The 19,752-nt window shown below is 33.6% G+C and overlaps 1 protein-coding gene across 1 annotated transcript in view; it reads left to right on the forward strand.

Moving 5' to 3' along the window:
• Positions 1 to 19,752, forward strand: part of LOC114943526 (uncharacterized) — a 71,323-nt gene that overhangs the window by 25,690 nt on the left and 25,881 nt on the right. The window lies entirely within an intron of this gene.

Consider the following 19,752-nt stretch of genomic DNA (forward strand, 5'->3'; position numbering starts at 1 on the left):
ACAGATTATCTATAATAAGATTATCGATAATAAATGATTGCCAGTTTTGGTCGACTTTTATCATCGAGGAAAGATTTTTATTATTTTATTATACGCTCGCATGGCAAATTTTGATTTCCCATTTCCTGTGTTCATCAAACTCGTCTAAATCTCAGACCACCTGTAGAGTAAACCACTTATTGTTAGTCCAGTAAAATTAGAGTTTGACTTCACAAAAATTACGATCAAGCTGAATTTTTGTGGAGATCTTTATTTCGATGTTCTAATGAGATCCTAAAAAGTCTCCTTAATTTCATCTAGGGCGTTTTTTACAAATATTCAGCTTGATCGTAATCATTATGAAGTTTTACCCTTTTCAAGTCTTATTTTACTGAACGACCTCGTTTTTAAAGATATGATCTTGTTAGTTTTACACCGAAAAAATTGTATTCTTATTTTTAAATGGCGCCAAGAGGATCCCCTTAATTTAAGACTGAAAATAAGAATAATCAAGAATAATCATCTTAAATTTAGAGAATTCTCTGGGCACCGTTTTTCGGTGCACTGTTTTATTTAAAAAGAAATCAAGTAGAGAGAACGTGTAATATAATGAAAAGTTTTAACATAGATAATTGTATTTTATATATTCTCTCTAATATAAAAATGTAAAATTTTTATATTATGCAGAGTGTTTCTAAATACTAATTTTACATAGTATTTACGGGGTGTGTCTAAATAAGTGCGAGAAATTTTAGATGATTCTTTGTCGAAAATTAAGGAAGGGGGCTTTCTTATATAAACATATACCTTTATATATTAGATATTTTTTAAATATAATTTGTAACAGCTTTTTAAAAATTAACATCAATAAAAGCTAATTAAATTCTTTTATTAATATTTATTTGTGGAAAAAGATTTATAACATAAAATATTAGACAGAAATAAATTTGAACGTTTCGGTTGCCTTTTTCAACCTTCTTCAGCACATCATTTAAAAAACGTTTTTTAAAAAAAATAGCTTGACATAGTTTTATGCGAATAACTGTGTTTCTGTATAGTTTTGTTATATTGACAGTTATGAATAATTGATTGTTAATTTTTATTAATCTTTAATTTTAAATGATGCGCTGAAGAAGGTTGAAAAAGGCAACCGAAACGTTCGAATTTATTTCTGTCTAATATTTTATGTTATAAATCTTTTTCCACAAACAAATATTAATGAAAGAACTTAATTAGCTTTTATTGCCTTTTATATGTATATTAATATTTTTTTTATTTTAGACAAATTAAAAAAATAAAACTTGGTGGATATTTTCTACTAATAAAAAAAATATTTATTAATATTAAAAAAAAATAAAAACTTAATTTTTACCTCCCTCTTTAGAAAAGTGTAATTCCTCAGGGAAGAATATAAGAATATTCCTTCTCCTTAATTTTTGACAAAGAATCATTTCCTAAAATGTTTCACACTTATTTCGATACATCCTGTATAATATATAATTAGGGTGAAATCGTAAATGTATGTAAACAAGGACTTTTAAGTCATGAACATTTAGAAGTTGAAAGGTTAAACAAGTCGCATTTCCGTAAATTCGCTCCGACGACCGCACATACGTGACTTTCTAAAGAATTTCATGAACCTGAGAGAGAGTGGTGGAAATGTGAAGTATATGTCGTACGTAACATGCGGTTGACTTGAGTAAAAGTCACACGTCGTACACATTTTCCAATGAAAGGGACGAGGGTGAAGTTTTCCGTGCACTCAGAGAAACTATTTCCGTCAAAAAGAATTTGATGTCACGCTCCGGTCGGACAGGAACTGTCGGATCTTCCCTCGGAAAATATATTTCACCAAAACTCGCCTAAATTTCAGACCACCTGTAGAATAAACCCCTCGTTTCCAAAGATATGATCCTATTAGTTTCACTGTTTTATTTTTACAAAAATCAAGCAGAGAGAACGTACAATAATGAAAAGTTTTAACATAGATAATTGTATTTTATATATTCTCTCTAATATAAAAATTTGAAATTTTTATATTATACAGAGTGTTTCTAAATAAGTGCGAAAAATTCGAGGAAATGATTCTTTGTCGAAAATTAAAAAAGATGTTTCATGTATAAACATATATTCCTTCCTATAATCTTTCCCTAAAGAGTTATATTCCTTCAAAGGAAAAGATAAAAATTAATTTTTTTCTTAAAATAATTTAAATGAGTTAAATGAAATTTAGTGACATTTTTCACTAGTAAAAAGAATATTTATTAATATTTTTTTAATATTTCCGTATCGTTATAAAGGGATAGAATTAACAATCTCTATTCAATTTTCTTATTAGAACTTTTTAATTGACTGGAATGTGACCACCTAACAGTATGCGTTAGAAAGCTTGATTCTATTAAAAGAATCTTTTTTTATTTCTTTTATGTCATTTTTTTACGTAAAATCAAGAGTTTTCAATAAAAGAAAAAATAAAAAACCTAATTTTCACTCCCCTCTTTGATAAAGTGTAATTTTTCAAAAAGAATATGTTATACGTTTATATGAAAAATCTCTCTTAACTTTCCACAAAGAATCATCTAAAATTTTTTGCACATATTTAGAAACATCCTATTATAATAACATATATTCTGCATATATATATTTTGTAACATTCTATAATAAGTTTAATATTTTTTAATCAAAACTCATTGTTTAAAATCATTAAGAGACCAGTGAATTAGCAATCTGAAATAAAATATTTTCCTACATTAGCATATTAATCAGCGAGACAAATTGATTTTGCCTCGCACCCTCCTATTGTCATCCATCCAAGAGAGATTCTCGGTCGCAGATATCATTTCTCCTAAAAGTACACGAACCGATTGCTCGCATACCTCGTTCAATCTCGCGAAACAAACTCCTGTAGAATGGAACGTGTGAACCACGGATTATGCACGCGCGAGAGTTCACCGAAGGGATAGATAGAGGGAATAGTGGCAAGGAGCGATGGGATCGCGTTAACGATGTTACGCAGAGAGGATAGTTGGGCGCGCTCTGAAATTACAGATCAAGGGGTTTCTAAACAATTACGCTGTCGACGGGAGGTCAAGCCTGGAGTAGCGTGACGTTAGAGGCTACGGCTTGTAGGAACCGAGGCTTGCGGCCTGCGGCCGGTTGCGGACGAGGGTCGAGGCTAAGTACTCCCTCTCTCTCTCCCACTCGCAGGCGGCCAATGGGTTACGTAGACTCCAGCGGCGAGAGTGGAGAAGTGCGGCACTCTCGCGCGCGCACTCCTTCTCTCTCTCGGGATATTCCTCCTCGGGGAAATACCGGCGCCGCTCCATTGTGCCCCTGGGCAAAGCAGCGCGGACATAGATGCAGGGTATATAGCGGATTGGCGGGCACCTCGCCCGCACTCCCTGCTACCATTACATCGAACGCAGCCACCGCAACGCGGAAAGTTCGCCTTTGAATCGCCGCCGGGATTGACAGTGATTTTAACTGACGTGGTTGAGCCGCGATTATCGCGCCGCCGGCTGATTGGCGGTCAGAAACATCCCTCGAGCCCTCGTGGGACCAACATTGCTTTACGTCGAGAGGAAGAGATGGAGGTGGAGAGATAAAGATAAAGAGAGAGGGAGAAACCACGATCTCCCTTAGGCATCGCTGGATGTGAAGCAGAAGGTCATCGCTGACGGGCCTGTTGGAAAATCGTGGATTCTCTTTGATCGCATCCTCAATTGCTTACGTATTGCTTATGCAATGCTCGTTAATTCGAACGGCTTGATCTCTAAAGAGTATCGTTGTAGCTATAAGGACGGGACTTTCGTACATAATACATCTGACGCGCGGCAGCGGTGTATTTACTTAACTGCGTGTAAATGGTTTGTGTGGTTTTACTACAAACGGAGGATATCCATTGATAAAAGGAAATGTGAACTATATACATTAAAAATTTCTTACGAAAATCTAGGAATATTATATTATTAAGGATTTAAAAAATTGTAATGAAAATATTATCAATTTTTTTTTTTTTTGACAGCACAATTTTGCAAATATCGAAAGCTTTAGTCTCTCTTTTTTTTTATACTTTTCCTTTGATTTGCGAAAATTATTTCCTGTTCGCGCGATATGTAGCGCAGTTCTCCGATTTGCTTCATTGGTCTAGCTCGTTGCGCGAGTTGTTCCACCGACGATGGATCGGAGTGAAGAGCATGAGTTCTCTTTGATGTCGCCGTGGTTGGTAGTTGCTTGCGCCATTGCTTATATAAAGCTTGTTAACACTGCCTTGCCTAACCAGAATCGCGTACCGTCAATTACACAGAAACAATTACAGCGAAAGCTAAAAGGAATATCTCATGCGAATATTGTCGACGAGAGAATGCGCGAGTTATGGAAATGGATATATGAATTTTAAAAGGAAAGCGTATCGTGTTTTTACGAGAGGGAAAAATGTCATTCCGTGCCCTAAACGTTTTTTTCGCAATTCTCAACATTTATTCCACTATTTAATCGATTCTTTTTCTTTCTCTCGTTAAGTGTCTCGATAGCGAGCCTATTAATAAAATATTTTTGCGCACTCTTTTTTAACTAAAAATTAAAGATTTTTTTAGCATAAAATCGGTAGATCCGCGCTTTGTTTCTATATGTAATTTAAAGGGATGCTGCCATTCTTCTGTTTTACCGACTTTAAGTTAGATTAAGTTCACATTTTATTGAATATACAAACTGAAAAATCGTTCACTATGAAAGTACTGATAATAATGAATGGAGAGCGCTGTCCGGCAACTAATTTTTGTTGCTTTATGCCTGGACTTCGATTCTGTACGCAAATATACATACATAATTAATTCAAGTACGAATCTTTTTGATACAGGTGTTTTAATCTCATTTTTATTACTTCTGTATTATTCATTCATGTCATTTTTATTGGGAGCGCCATATTTTGTGCACAAATAAATTGCAGAATTTTTGTATTAAATAAGTTTTGTTATGAGTTGATGCAAAATGAAAACTATAATTTTTTAATTTTTATTATTTTTTATACGAATTTACAGCGCTTTCCCTTCATTATTATCAGTACTTTAATTGTAGAGAAGGATTTTTCAATCTGTATAGCCAGTAAAACAAAAAGCCCTTGAACTCTAAGTCGGTAAAACAGTCATGGTCAGCATTCCTTTAATCGTGGAAAAGCATTTATTATTCAATTGAACCAACAAAAAAAAAAGAGTGCGCAAAAATTATGTTTTATCAATCAAACAGGACGGCGTTTAGGATGCCCTTAAATTATATACGCGAGTTCCATCAGGATGAAACCTGACGATAATTACGCACGGCTTTGCACACTGAAAAAGGCGATCAGCGCCGAGTGTGTCGCGTCACTATTTATCTGAGGCAGCGGCGTACAAAATCTCTTCGGTAACGCCCTGTCAAATCCCATCACGCGGCCGCGAAATTTTGCCATCGGGGACCATCTCGCCGCTCCGTTGCACTCTATCTACTCTCCGGGTGCGTCAATCTGCGATTACCTTCTCGCGCGACGCGTTCCTGTCGCGGTCGCAGCCATCCCTCAAAACGCGTATCGGACATTCATGCGTGCGCCCGAACGCACCCGGCTCTGGTTACACGCAATATGCATGCGAACACGAAGATGCGTCGGACGTGCGTGACGGCCACCTGTGCGACAGGAGGGTGCCCGGGTAGAAATATATACATACATTCTCGTGCACACGCATGTGACCGGCCGAATCGACTGGGTGAATCACGAATGCCATTAGAAACCCTTTAATGGTAAGGCGAGTAAAAAAATCGTTTGCATGGGGATTCTTCGAATGAGGCCAAAATTGACAGAGCTCTGCGCGAGACCGACGGGAATAATGTTTACCCAATGGGATTGACTGTGTTATTGTGCCTAAATACAGAAGAGTTTTACGGATGGAATTCGCGAATTTTATCAGAGCAGTAGATACGGGTAAACGATGGTAGTCACTGTAGAATTACACGTCGATGGGATACGCAATATTTATTCAATGGAATCAATCTCGGTTGTCAGAAGGTTCTTTTGTGATGAATTTACACGAGCGAAATGGATGATATGCGCAAAACTCGTGTGAATATAACATTACTTTGATAGATTATCTTATATTATCTTGCTGTATCTTTGACATGTGTCACATATAATCTTGTCTCTTGAAATATTAGAAACATATAACATTTATTGTATGTACATATCCAGTAATGTTCTTATAATTATTCAAATTTAAATTTATTTAAGTTATTTAAATTATTAATTATATTAATTTTTTATTTAAAATTTGACTATTTTCAGTAATATAAATCAATCATATCTTCCATTTATTAGCTCTAATCTACTCTCGCAACATAAAATCAATGATTTTAAATCGAGAACGATTTCGCTAAGATATACTCCTGTATATAATATAACATTATAACATTACTTTGATAGATTTGACATATAATATATGTATAACAATTGTTATATTTTTAGCACATGACAAAATCTCATCTCTTGATAAAATGCTAGAAATATATAATATTTATTTGTCTCATTAATGTTTTTGTAATAATTTTAATTTAAATTTATACCGAACTTGATCAATTTCAGTAGTACGAGTGAATTATATCATCCATTAGCAGCTCTGATCTACTCTTGCAACATGTTAATGATTTAAAGTCGAGAAGTGCTTTGCCGAAATACGCGCATGACTCGTATAAATGTTATATTATTTTGATTATTATATTACTTTGATAGATTGACATTTGCTATGTCTATGTATAACAATTGCTATATTTGTGGCACGTGACAATTTCGTCTTTTGATGAAATGCTAGAAATATAAAATATTTATTTCTTCCGTTATTGTTCTTGTAATAATTCAAATTCCAATGTATACTGAACTTGATAAATTTCAGTAGTACGAGTCAATCATATTATCCATTTAGCTCTGATCTATTCTTGCAACATATTAATGATTTTAAATCGAGAAGTGCTTTGCCAAGATACGCTCAAGATTATAAATATTATATTACTTTGATAGATTGATATTTCCTATCTATTTATAAAAATTGCTATATCTTTGGCACTTGACATAATTCCGTCTCTTAATAAAATACTGCAAATATTTGATACAAACATCTATTCATCCTAATTAATGTTCTTTTCTAACGTGATTTGGAAGTTGATACTTATTAATTTTCTTGTAATAATTTAAATTCAATACGGAACTTGACAAATTTCAGTAGTACGGGTTAATCATATCTTCTACTTAGCTCTCATCTTGCAACATATATAATCAATGATTTTAAATCGAGACCTGTTTTACCAAGCTATGCAAAACTCATTAGAATGCAATATTACTATTTGATAGGTTAACATTTTTAATATATCTACCTTCGACACGTGACACAATCTCGTCTTTTGATGAAATGCTAGAAATATATTTAACATTTATTTATCGCATTAATATTCTTATTATTCAAATTCAAATATATATCGAATTTGTCAAATTTCAGTAGTATAAGTCAATCATATCTTCCACTCTATTTCACCACATATAATCAATGATGATCTAATTGTAAATCGAGGGGACTTCATTCTTATAACATTACTTTATAAATTAACATTTTGCTTTATTTATAACAATTGCTACATCTTTAGCATGTGATATAATTTTTTAATGAAATGCTAGAAACATAAAATTTATTTATGCCTGTAATGTTCTTATAATTATTCAAATTTAAATTTATTACCAAACTTGACAAGTCTTCAGTAGTACGAGTCAATGATATCTGTCCCTAATCTCTAATTTAAACTTAACTTTATTTTTATTTAAATTATTAATTATATTAATTATTTTTATTTAAAACCAAATTTGACTATTTTTAGTAGTATGAGTCAATGATATTTTTCACTTAGCTCTATTCTCGCCACATATAATTAATGATGATCTAAATCAAGAAGGACTTTGCTAACAAAAGATATACGCAAAACTCGTATGAAGATAATATTATTTTGATAGATTAACATTTTTGCTGTTACTTTGACATTTCGTCTTTTAATGAAACGCTAGAAACGATATAACCCCAATAATTATCTCAGTAATGTTCTCATACTTATTCTTTAAATTTATACCAAATTTGACAATTTTCAGTAGTGCGAATCAATCATATCTTCCACTCATCTCTAATCTATTCTCGCATGATTCCGAATTGTAGACCGTTTCGCCAAGATACATGCAAAACTCATAAATGTAACATTACTTTAGAGATTAACATGTATCTATAACAATTGCTATATCTTTAGCACGTGATAGAATCTCTTAATGAAATGTTAGAAACATATAAAATATTTCAGTAATGTTTTTATAATTATTCAAATTTAAATTTATACCGAATTTGACAAGTCTTCAGTAGTATGAGTCAATCATATTTCCCATTCATTTCTAATTTAAATGTATCTATAACAACTGCTAAATGTCTTTAGCACGTAATATAATTTCTTAATGAAATGTTAGAAACATAATAAAATATTTCAGTAATGTTCTTATAATTATTCAAATTTAAATTTAGGCCGAATTTGACAAGTCTTCAGTAGTACGAGTCAATCATATCTGCCACTCATCCCTAACCTTGAATTTAAATTCAAATTTACTTTTATTTCAATTATTAATCATATTAATGATTTTTATTCAAAACCGAATTTAACTATTTTCAGTAGTACGAGTCAATTATATCCTCCACTTAGCTTTATTCTCGTAACATATAATCAATGAATTGCAAATCGAGGACCGTTTCGTCCAGATCGCGCTCTTTCAATCTCCCGCAGATTCGCCGAGCCGTGTCGAGTTGCGTGCACGAACATTCGGACATTCATGATTCCATACGATCCTCATCGCCGACGGCGATTGTTGACGGTGGTGTAACAGTGAGTGCATATTCGTCCGGAACAGTACACGCGCGCGCACGTGCGAGCACGCATCGGCGCACATGTGTGACGGCTGCTACGTGTCAGTGAACGGGACAGCTCGGCGACGCGAGACAGTTGCTATCTACGTCGACGTGCCACGCACGCGAACCGACTGGGGGAAGGTGGAAAGCCGGGGGAGGAGGGCCAACCCGCCCCATTCGCGGACAGGGTTCACGCAGGCTAGCATAATTCTGGGATAACTCGGGACAGCTGCGTGTGATGTCGCGTCGCATCGGGCGTCCCGTCCCTTTGCAATCTGGCTTGCAATTAATTAATGCATTAATTTATCCGCTCTCGTTACTGCGTGCGAACGGAACTCGAGAGATTCGTCGCCGGCAAGCTCTGCGGAGCGACGATAAACAGGATGCAAACTGAACGCTGATCGATATTGACTCGTGTCATCAAGGTTCTATTTGTCATGCTTGTTTGCCATGCACGGAATTATCTCGTTCGATTCTGCATGCCGGCTTCAATTTTTAGAAATTAGCGTAATGAAACCATGAATCGTTCAAGTTCTCAATTTTATAAATAGAATGTCACGTGTGAGAGAGATATATAGCATTATTACTGCTTTTGTTCTCTTTTTTTTCGACATATTTATTTTTAACCTGTCCTAACGACTCAATTTGCTCCAATCATCTTGCTGATTGAATACCATCTTCACGATATGAATCATCATTACTTTAGACATCAAAAAAACGTTTTGTGTAGTTACCAAGGACATTTGAACGAATTTAGGATATTTTGGAGAATACGAAATTGACAACAATTTTGCTGAATTACTCTAGTTTTTGATTAATGGATACTCAAATTACGATTTTACCCCAAATATGACCAATAGCTACTGACATATTATAATGGGATTTGATCTGTTTTTTTTATTCTTTAACATTGTTTTCGTCTTCACTGTTATCCTGGTGACCCACATAAGAGAAAATCGTACAAACAACATTTTTATGCATTAATTTGCATCTGAATCAGCTTACTTTGTTATAATATTATTTTACTCACTACAATGATTTATCTTTATATTTCATTTATATACTTTTATGTGATTTGAGACAGTTTCCGTATAATTTGGAAATAGGCTACACCTAACTATTTTATTTTTTACATTTTTTTGTTTTTTATGGAACATTTATTACCTAGAAAATTAAAACCAATTTGGAAAAATTAATACTATATTCAGTGTTTGCTGTTATTTAAATTAAATTATACAATGATCATCTAGATGAAATTTTGACGTCATCTTATCTTTACATAGATAATAAAAATATATATTATCTATATCTGCATTTTAGATGAAGAAAAGTCTTATCTTTACTAAATTATCTAGAATAATATTTAGATGATTTGGTGTGCAGTCATAGTACATAAAAATACTTAAGCAGTAAGTGATAAAAACTTACAAATAAAAATATGAATATATTTTTATATCTCTTTTATAGTTTACATTTTTTATGCCTATGTTTAAACGGTCCCTAAAATAATATTATCTAAATAAATTGTCAAATAATTTCATTTTTTATCTAGATATATTTAAATTCAAAATTATCTTTATCTTATTTAAAATAAATTTATATATTTTCATCTTATCTTTATCTAGATAATTTTTAAATCATCCGAGTATATATATATATATATATATATATATATATATATATATAACAACACTGGCTATATTCGGAATCAACGACACAAAATTATGCTAAAATCGATCTAATATATCTATGTCAAGATATGAACAATATGGAAATCAGTGCTTTTTCGGGCTTTGTATAGAGAGAATTCGCAGAAGCGACGAACGAGTATCACCCGGCCATTAACGGGGGCCTCGAATTTCAAATCCCGTTTCCGTGATTACCGCGGCGGAAACGAAGAGAGAAGAAGCGGAGGAGGAATTGAAGGGAAAGCTCGAATCTGCGGCAGCTGGCGGGCGTTTTAGATCAGATCCCTTTCCAGAAAGTCGGCTTTCGAATGTCAATTTCGGCCGCCGATGCTGAATTCCCGACATTTACGGCTACGTGCTGTCCTGACTTACATCGATAGCCGCCGTAAGGGAATTTCTCACAGATTTTCCGTTTGAGCATTCTTTCCGCGATCATCCGATAGTCAGCTCGACGAAAACGAGATTTTATTCGACGAAAAAGACGTTTCTCTTACTTTTTTTTTATCTTATTATTATCGCTGAACGGATCTCGATCGGTTGGAATTTTATCAATCGTATATGAATTATCATAATCGTTGTAACAAAAGTGAAAATTTATACTTTTTTATATTTTTGTAATTTTGTCGATTATATCCAAATATTTTTTTAAAGCAACTATGCGTTTTTTTTTTATACCAATTGATCGGTCTCTTTTTTCTGTGCATAAAAGCATTAAAGTATAAGTTTACCGAAAACTAAATATTTCACAAGATTTTATATTTTATGTCAAAATACTGTAAACTTTAAGTTTCATAACTCGGCAAATATTTAATGAATAATAATTTAATTATAATGTTTTAGGAAGCTCTTGAAATAAGCTTCAAAATTAAAAAATAGTGAAGTCCATTAAAAAATTTAAGGTGACCTTGCCCTGACCTTGGTGATGCTATCCAAGGTCAAACTAATAAAATCTACTATTAATAAAAACTAATAATTAAATAGATTAATTTAAACCCTAAAATTTTCTGAAACATTTTTCTGTAAAACATATTTTGCGAGATTTTGAAAGGATCCCAATCTTTTTGAGCCACCCTACATAATTAATAGATATATCGCTCATCAATTTTCCGCGCTAACAATACACGTGAAAAAATATTTGTATTACACGTGTAGGCAAAGTGGCACTTTGTGTGCGTGTTTTCTGTGCGGAAAGCGGCCGATTTCCCACGCCGCCATCTAGCGGCGACGCGGTGAGTAAATAAGCCGCATTCAAAGCCATTGCCTACGGCTGAGCAGCGTTCAAAGTCATTGTCCACGGCTGAAGCCGTAGGCAATGTATTGAACACGGCTATTCCCGCACCGTGCCGCCGCAACATGGCGGCGTGCGATCGGCCACCTCGCGTACAGAAAACGCGTACAAAGCCACTTTGCCTGCACTTGTAATACAAAATAATATGTGTATCACGTGCGGATTGACAATTGTTTACTCGTATGGGGTGGTCGCACTCGCCTTCGGCTCGTGCATCCATCCCTCGCATTCGTGACCAATTGTCAACTTTCCGCACTTGATACACAATATACTATTTTAAACACCACAGCTATTTCCACACCTCACTGACGGCGGAAAAATAAATTCTCCCTTGATCTATTCTTTTTATCTTAAACACGACCGATTGCAAATCTTGCGTTTGTATCAGCCGAAACGTACGAGCAGCGTGACATCAGTGGCTGTTGTCGGTGTATCCCGAGGACGTTATCGTTTGTTCGATATAAGATATAGCGGGAGACGAAAGAGAGAAAGCGAGAGAGAAAGAGGGTGGACGAACGGAAAAGCCGAGGGAGAGTCGCGGCGAGAGATTCGAAGGGCTGGCGGATAGATAGGCGCCGGAGCGTAACTCGATATAGCTGCCGGCAAGCTGCCGGTGTGTCGCGGCCCTCCCATTCCCATCTCTTCCGTTTCCTCTATATACCATATCCCCGTCCCGGGATGGTGCGCCGGGTCCGTCAACCCTCCCTTGCTCGCTCACGGATGCACAAGGTTACCCCGGGAATATTCTCCGAGTAAATGCAGCATCGATGTTTTCTCAGCGAGCAGGCCTCTCGATGGCACTCCGTGTCTCGTGTTCCTCCTCCTTCTCCTTCTTTTCTACCCACCCTATATATCGCGCTCATCCTTTCTCGCACGCTCAGCGTTTTATTCCTTGATCTTGGAATACTGCAGCTGTTACACCGTCGCTGACGCTGATAGGGGACGACTGCTCGATATTCCTCGAGGTATCCACCGATCCTGGTGCATCGACCTTGAGCTCAGAAGCCGGGACCGAGATCGGTGGAAAAGAGATTCGATTTTCCTCGGCGAATCGGATGTTCGGGCATTTTGACTTCACACGGTGATTCCATAAGAGCGCGTTCGATATGCATCCCGCTTTTCAAAAGATCCTCTTCAGGTCTCTAATCTTACTGGAATCATATTAGAATTCGGAGGAGAATGAATGAAAGAGATCGCGCGACGCGTCTCGACGCGAGATCGGGATAAATTTTCTTACGTAAATAAATTAGGATATCATTAAAAGATTGTTAGTATTGAGTTTGGCTTGGTTCAATTTTGAGATCTCGAGCTCATTTTTTTACATAAATAAAGTATCATTAAAGGATATTTGATATTAGAATTTTGCGAGTATCGGTGAAAAAGTTCATTTTTTATGAAACTTTAAATTTAAAAAATGTGAATTTTTTAATCTTACAAAAGAAACATACTAGAGTGGATACATACAAACAACATACACATATAACATGTATAACATGTTTTTTGGTTTTGTAACATTCTGAACACACAATTGACATAGAAATCTGAAAAAAATTTTTTCACAAAAACAAAGTTTCGTTTATGAGAAAGCAAAATGAAATTTATTGGACATGTTCTACTAGTAAAAAAGATACTTAATAATTTGTTCATTTTTTAATAAAACTTTTTTACAGGTCAAAATACGATCATCTAAAAATATGCGTTAGAAAGCTTGATTCTTAATATTGATAAGTACTTAATAATTTGTTCATTCTCCTAGAAAATTCTATTCAATTTTTTAATAAAACTTTTTTACAGGTCGAAATACGATCATCTAAAAATATGCGTTAGAAAGCTTGATTCTTAATATTGATAAGTACTTAATAATTTGTTCATTCTCCTAGAAAATTCTATTCAATTTTTTAATAAAACTTTTTTACAGGTCGAAATACGATCATCTAAAAATATGCGTTAGAAAGCTTGATTCTTAATATTGATAAGTACTTAATAATTTGTTCATTCTCCTAAAAAATTCTATTCAATTTTTTAATAAAACTTTTTTACAGGTCGAAATACGATCATCTAAAAATCTACGTTAGAAAGCTTGATTCTTAATATTAGTTGCCTCCCATTTACATCAAAACTCACATAAATCTCACTTCTGTCTTTCTTCGACATCCATGTTAAAAAAAAAAAAAACAAAAATGAAATTTATCTGAGTTTTGATGTAAATAGAAAGCAACTATTGATACTTAATAATTTGTTCATTCTCTTAAATCGTTATGTGGAGACAAACAAGAAAATCCTATTCAATTTTTTAATAAAACTTTTCAACAGAAATACGATCATCTAAAAATATGCATTAAAAAGCTTGATTTCTCCCTCCCTCTTTCTCTCTCTCTCGCTAAAGAACGAGAGATATGTTCGAAAATACCGAGTCAGAGCACGTACACGATTCTAACTTTGCGATGTTATAATGATCGGCGAGGTGAGAGCGTCAAAGTTGTTGGAATTCGATTCAAAGACGGTAGCGTCACGCGTCGCGCTGAACTTAAGCTTGCAAGTTCGACATTCGGATCGGAGCAGATCGCATCTCGGTAACATTAATATGTAAGACGTAAGAGCCAATTAGCGGCATAGTTCGGTTCATAGTCGGTAGTCCATTCTCCACCGTAATGGCGGCTTTGACGCGATACGCGTTCGCCAAAGTTTCCCCGAGACGGCTTTGTCCCGTCGTTTGCGCAAAACTCGGCAACTGCATTAGAACCTCGCGTCGCGCCACGAACATCCCCCGAAAATGGGGACCCGTCCCCATTGACCGAGATCCTACCGGGAAACTTCCCCTTGTGAATGCGCCGGGAAATGGCCTTGAACTTGATTAGGTGCTAGCGTGTTCTAGAATCCTTTTTTCCCTTACGCACGCGACGAGATTTATTCTTTCGAGGAATCAAATAAATTCTTCGCGTTTTATGTCTTCACCTTTAAGTCTGTTAGTTTAATTTAAATATTGAGAGTGTAACTGTGTATTGAAAAAATAATTTAACTTGACTAAAGCTCTCTTTCAACTAAATTATTATTTTGTTAACTGAATAGATATTAGTATTTAAGTCAAATATATGTTTTGTTAGATTTAAAACGTTATATATTTAATTTCAATAATTTTATATGTTTAATTAATAAAATAATATTTAGTTAAAAGGTCAAGTTAACCATTTTTTTTTAGTGTGCGTATTAATTTTTTTTTTTACAATATTACATGATACTCTAATACTGCATAGATTTCAGCTATGAACTTTAAGCTAAAAAGATCTAAATAGTATCGCGTTGTGAATCTCAATATCACAGATTTTCAATTATTCTTTTATTAAAAAAAAGAAGAATATTGAATTTACTTTGTTTATTCTGCGAGTAATTTTATTAATATCATTTCTCATTATATAATTTTATACTTTAATATTCCAACATATTATAAAATGTATATTAAATCTAAAATATTTTTCCAGCATAATCTTTTAACTCGTACGCAAATATCCTTAATCCGCAAATAATTTGTGCCGTTTTGTCGTCAAATAAATTATTTTTTATCTAATTATTGCGTCTTTATGCGATGGTATAGCTTTATGCTTCGACATTTAAATATATAAGGCGATTTTAAATAAGTGTGAAAAATTTTAGATGATTCCTTGTCAAAATTAAAAAAGAGTTTTTATATTCCTATATCCCTCCTTGAAGAATTACATTTTTTCAAAGAGAGAGGTAAAAAGATTTTTTTTTCTTAAATTTTGTTTTTGTTTTATCTTTTATTATTTGATTTTTTCTTGCAAACTATTGACTTTACGAAAAAAATAAAAGAAATAAAAAGGAATCAAACTTTCTAACGCATATTTTTAGATGTTTATATTTTGACCTGTCAACAGTTGTAATAAAAAATTAAATTCCAAGTTTCATCCCTATATATGTAACAATACCGAAAGATTAAAAAATATTAATAAATATCCTTTTCACTACTAGAAAATATCTACCAATTTAACATTTTTAACTTTTCCAAAGAAGGAAAAAAATATTTTAATTATTATATCTCCTTTTTAAAGAAATGATAGAAGTATATGTTTATATGAAAGATCCATTTCCCTTAATTTTTAACAAAATATTACCTGCCAAAAATTTTTGTGCTTATCTAGAATATCACCTGTAAATTTTTAGCTTAATTATTTACCCAGACACACGCGGAAAATAAGAATAATTTTAACGCGGAATGGCCAACGCTATGGCCGCAGCACGGAAACATCACAATATTCCAGTGTGACGGTTTATAATAAATTCCGATGGCAAACACACATTGCGTGCGATATTTATACCCGTCTATACCGTGCGTCACGGTCGCGCCAATATTGTGACCATCCCGCATCCTCGACACGTAGCAATGAAATTACGAAATTTGCAAACAGACGAGATGCGATGGCGGCCAGACGTGTGTTTTCCAACATCCGTGTTTTCCAGCCTCGCCAGCCGCAGAAAGGAATATCCTTTTATAGGCGAAATCGAAGTGGCCTCGGATCAAACGACGTATCTACGTCGAAAATCCCGCGGTTAATTAATCGCGCCGCACACGTTGAGGGGATTCAACTACGTCGTGATTTTCGTTGAATTTCCTTCACCCCGGGGCTGCTGGTTCCGAAGAGAAAATACCACTCGAGATGAAGTTAGTATCGACCCGAGCCCGTTGCTCGACTAATTACTTTGATACGCGTTTGACCGTGTTCAACCACACTGTACCGTGACTATCGCTACGTGAAAATCGCGCGTTATTTACGTCCGCGCGGAGCAATACCCCAAATAGAATTGTAATTTCTCTGTTTATCACGATAACACCTTATTTGATACTTCAAGATAAGAGGGTCCAAATAGCATCAGCGTTCCGAATCTCAATTTCCTGGATTTTCAATTATTCTTTTATTAATTCTTCTTTCTTCTATTAATTTTATTTTTTCTATTATTTTTCTTTATTATTTTTATTATTAAATTCTATTATTTTATTTTTTTATTATTAAATTTTATTATTTTATTATTATTTTTTATTATTAAATTTTATTCAATTGATACAAAGTTTCGCTTGTATATTGTAAATACAACTAGTAATAGATAAAAAGACCAACTTATCGAGCAATTATTAGAGTTGTTCAGTCAAATAAAATTTATTCCATGTACGTATAAACTAAACATAAAACATTATGAAAGCTACAAACATTCTATACTCAAACTTAAGCGAAAATTACAATTATTATAAAATAAAGGTTAACCTGCACGCGGTCTTCCTCAGTATTACATTACAGTAATTATTAAAAAATACAAAATCATACAAAAATTCCACATAATATCGAAAATTAATGTTAGTTCTTCAATAAGAGTCGAGAATTTATAAGCAATTAAAGCGTGTTTCAATCCGTCATATCCAACAAATGTTCGCCTCGATATGATTGTTAAATTTTATTATTTTATTATTTTTTATTATTAAATTTTTTTTATTATTAAAAAAAACAAGAAATATTAAATTTATTTAAATTTTCAAACTCTATTAAAATTTTAGCTCTATTAAAACCTTTCTTTAATAACATTATTTTAATATGTGTACCTAATATATATCAACTTGTAAAAATATATTAAATATAAAATATTCTTCCCGAACACATAATCTCTCGAAAAGCAAACGCAAACGGCCTCAATCCGAAAATAATTTGCGCCCGTCGTTGAATAAATGAATTTTTATCTAATTAATGCGACGACAGCCTCCATTCTTCGAGATGGACGTGCAACATTAACCCGGGCGAGGATCAAACGCGCAACATTTTTGCCAGCGCAAGGTTAATCGCTCCATAAAACACCGGGCGTGTTCTCATTTTAAAATCGCAATGCAGGCCAAATTTATAGGGCCACAAATTTCGATCCCGACGCCTCGGATTTAAGTGGATACGATCGTTCTCGCTCCCTTGCGAAAGTTGCGCACCTCGACACGTGCGACAAGAAATCCGTTGATCCACGCGGCACATCTATCCGTTAATTGCCTCCGTGCAAGAAACTCCTCGTTAAGCGCCCTTCGTCGTCCTCGTAAAAGTTTTGCGCGAATTACCTGATCGTTGCTACTCGCTAATCTCATTATCGCCGATTCGTCAGATTGAGATTCGATGTGCGGGTTAATTGCCAAGTGCTTAAACGCTGATTGCACTTTGTAATAAAGAAAAAAAGTTTATCGAATTGTCTTTTAAGAAGGTATATTACAGGATGTGGACGAGAAAGGTATCTCTTCCGTTTTAATAAATTAAAAAATATATAGTGTCCCATAGGAAAATGCTGAAACTAATCAACTGTCACTTTTTAATGCATGCATTGTGTTATCTGTTATTCTGTCTTTCGTCTATGAATTTATTAAAACCGATTATGTTTATTATATAATTTCTGATAAATATTTTCAGAAATTAATATCTTCGAATATGGACGACCAAAAAAAATTATTTCTCATTTTATACGATGCATTATGTCATATGTTGTTCATCTATGAATTGTTTCTTATGTAACTTGGAATTAATGTTTTCGAAAAATTATTAACAAAAAAAATTGTGTTGAAAAGAAGAAAGTCTAAAGTTGTTAATGGATATATAAAATGTTTGTATACCAGTTTATTTTACCGATAAAAAGTAATGAAAGAAGTGCTAATAATCATATAAAGTCACATAAACTAATGATAAATATTTTCAACAGTGTCAGATTTAATAGCAGATGTTAAAAAGATCGTCCATAACATTAAAAATGACATGTTGGAAAAAGTTTTTATGAGTTTTCATAAAAGAATAGAATTTTGTACAAATTCAAATCGTGCGCACTTCGAAAATATTTATCATTAGTTTACATGTGTGATTATTAGCATTTTTTTCATTACTTTTTTTTCATTAAAATAAACTGGTATGCAAACATTTTATTTATATCCATTAAAAACTGTAGACTTTCCTCTTTTCAACACAATTTTTGTTTAACTGCGTGCATTAAAAAAATGGCAGCTAATTAGTATCAGCATTTTTTTATGGGTCATTCTGTATATATGTACAAAAAATTATTAAATAAGTGCGAAACATTTTAGATGATTCCTTGCTGAAAATATAAGGGGAGTTTTCCATATAAATATAAACTCTTATAACTCTCTTCCTAAGTTCTTCAAAGCGAGAGGAAAATAGGTATTTATTTTCTTTTCTTGGAAACTATTGATTTTACGAAAAAAATAAAACAAATAAAAGTTTTTAAAAGACTCAAGTTTTCTAACACATATTTTTAGATGATCACATTCAGGTCAATTAAAAAATTTTAATAAAAAATTGAATAGGGGTTAGTTTTATCTATTTATATTCATATACGGAAAGATTAAAAAAATATTAATAAATATTCTTTTTACTTTTGGAAAGTATTCATCAAATTTTATTCTTTTTAACTTGTTCAAAATTTGGGGAAAAAATTGAAAACCTAATTCTACCTCTCCCTTTGAAGAAATATAAATTCTCAGGGAGGAATATAAGAGTATATATACATTTATATGAAAAACTCTGCAATTTTTGACAAAGAATAATTTCCTAAAATTGTTTACACTTATTTAAAAACACCCTATATATAAATACACATTTAATAGCCTCCAAGATGATCTCATTTAAAAATTGTATAAAAGCACCCTAGTTGCAGCTATCATGTCTTTAACGTCCTTTGCTGGGATCGAGCGAACGTAAACGATAAAATGACGAGACCCGGGGCCAGCGGACAATTTTGTTCTCGCCTGACGAGAGTTTCAAACGAACCGAGCAACGGCAGCAAGCGATCTACGCCGGCTTTTCCT

Source organism: Nylanderia fulva, unplaced genomic scaffold, assembly GCF_048542155.1.
Source record: "Nylanderia fulva isolate GAGA-0341 unplaced genomic scaffold, ASM4854215v1 Scaffold12, whole genome shotgun sequence".
NCBI classification, from domain to species: domain Eukaryota; kingdom Metazoa; phylum Arthropoda; class Insecta; order Hymenoptera; family Formicidae; genus Nylanderia; species Nylanderia fulva.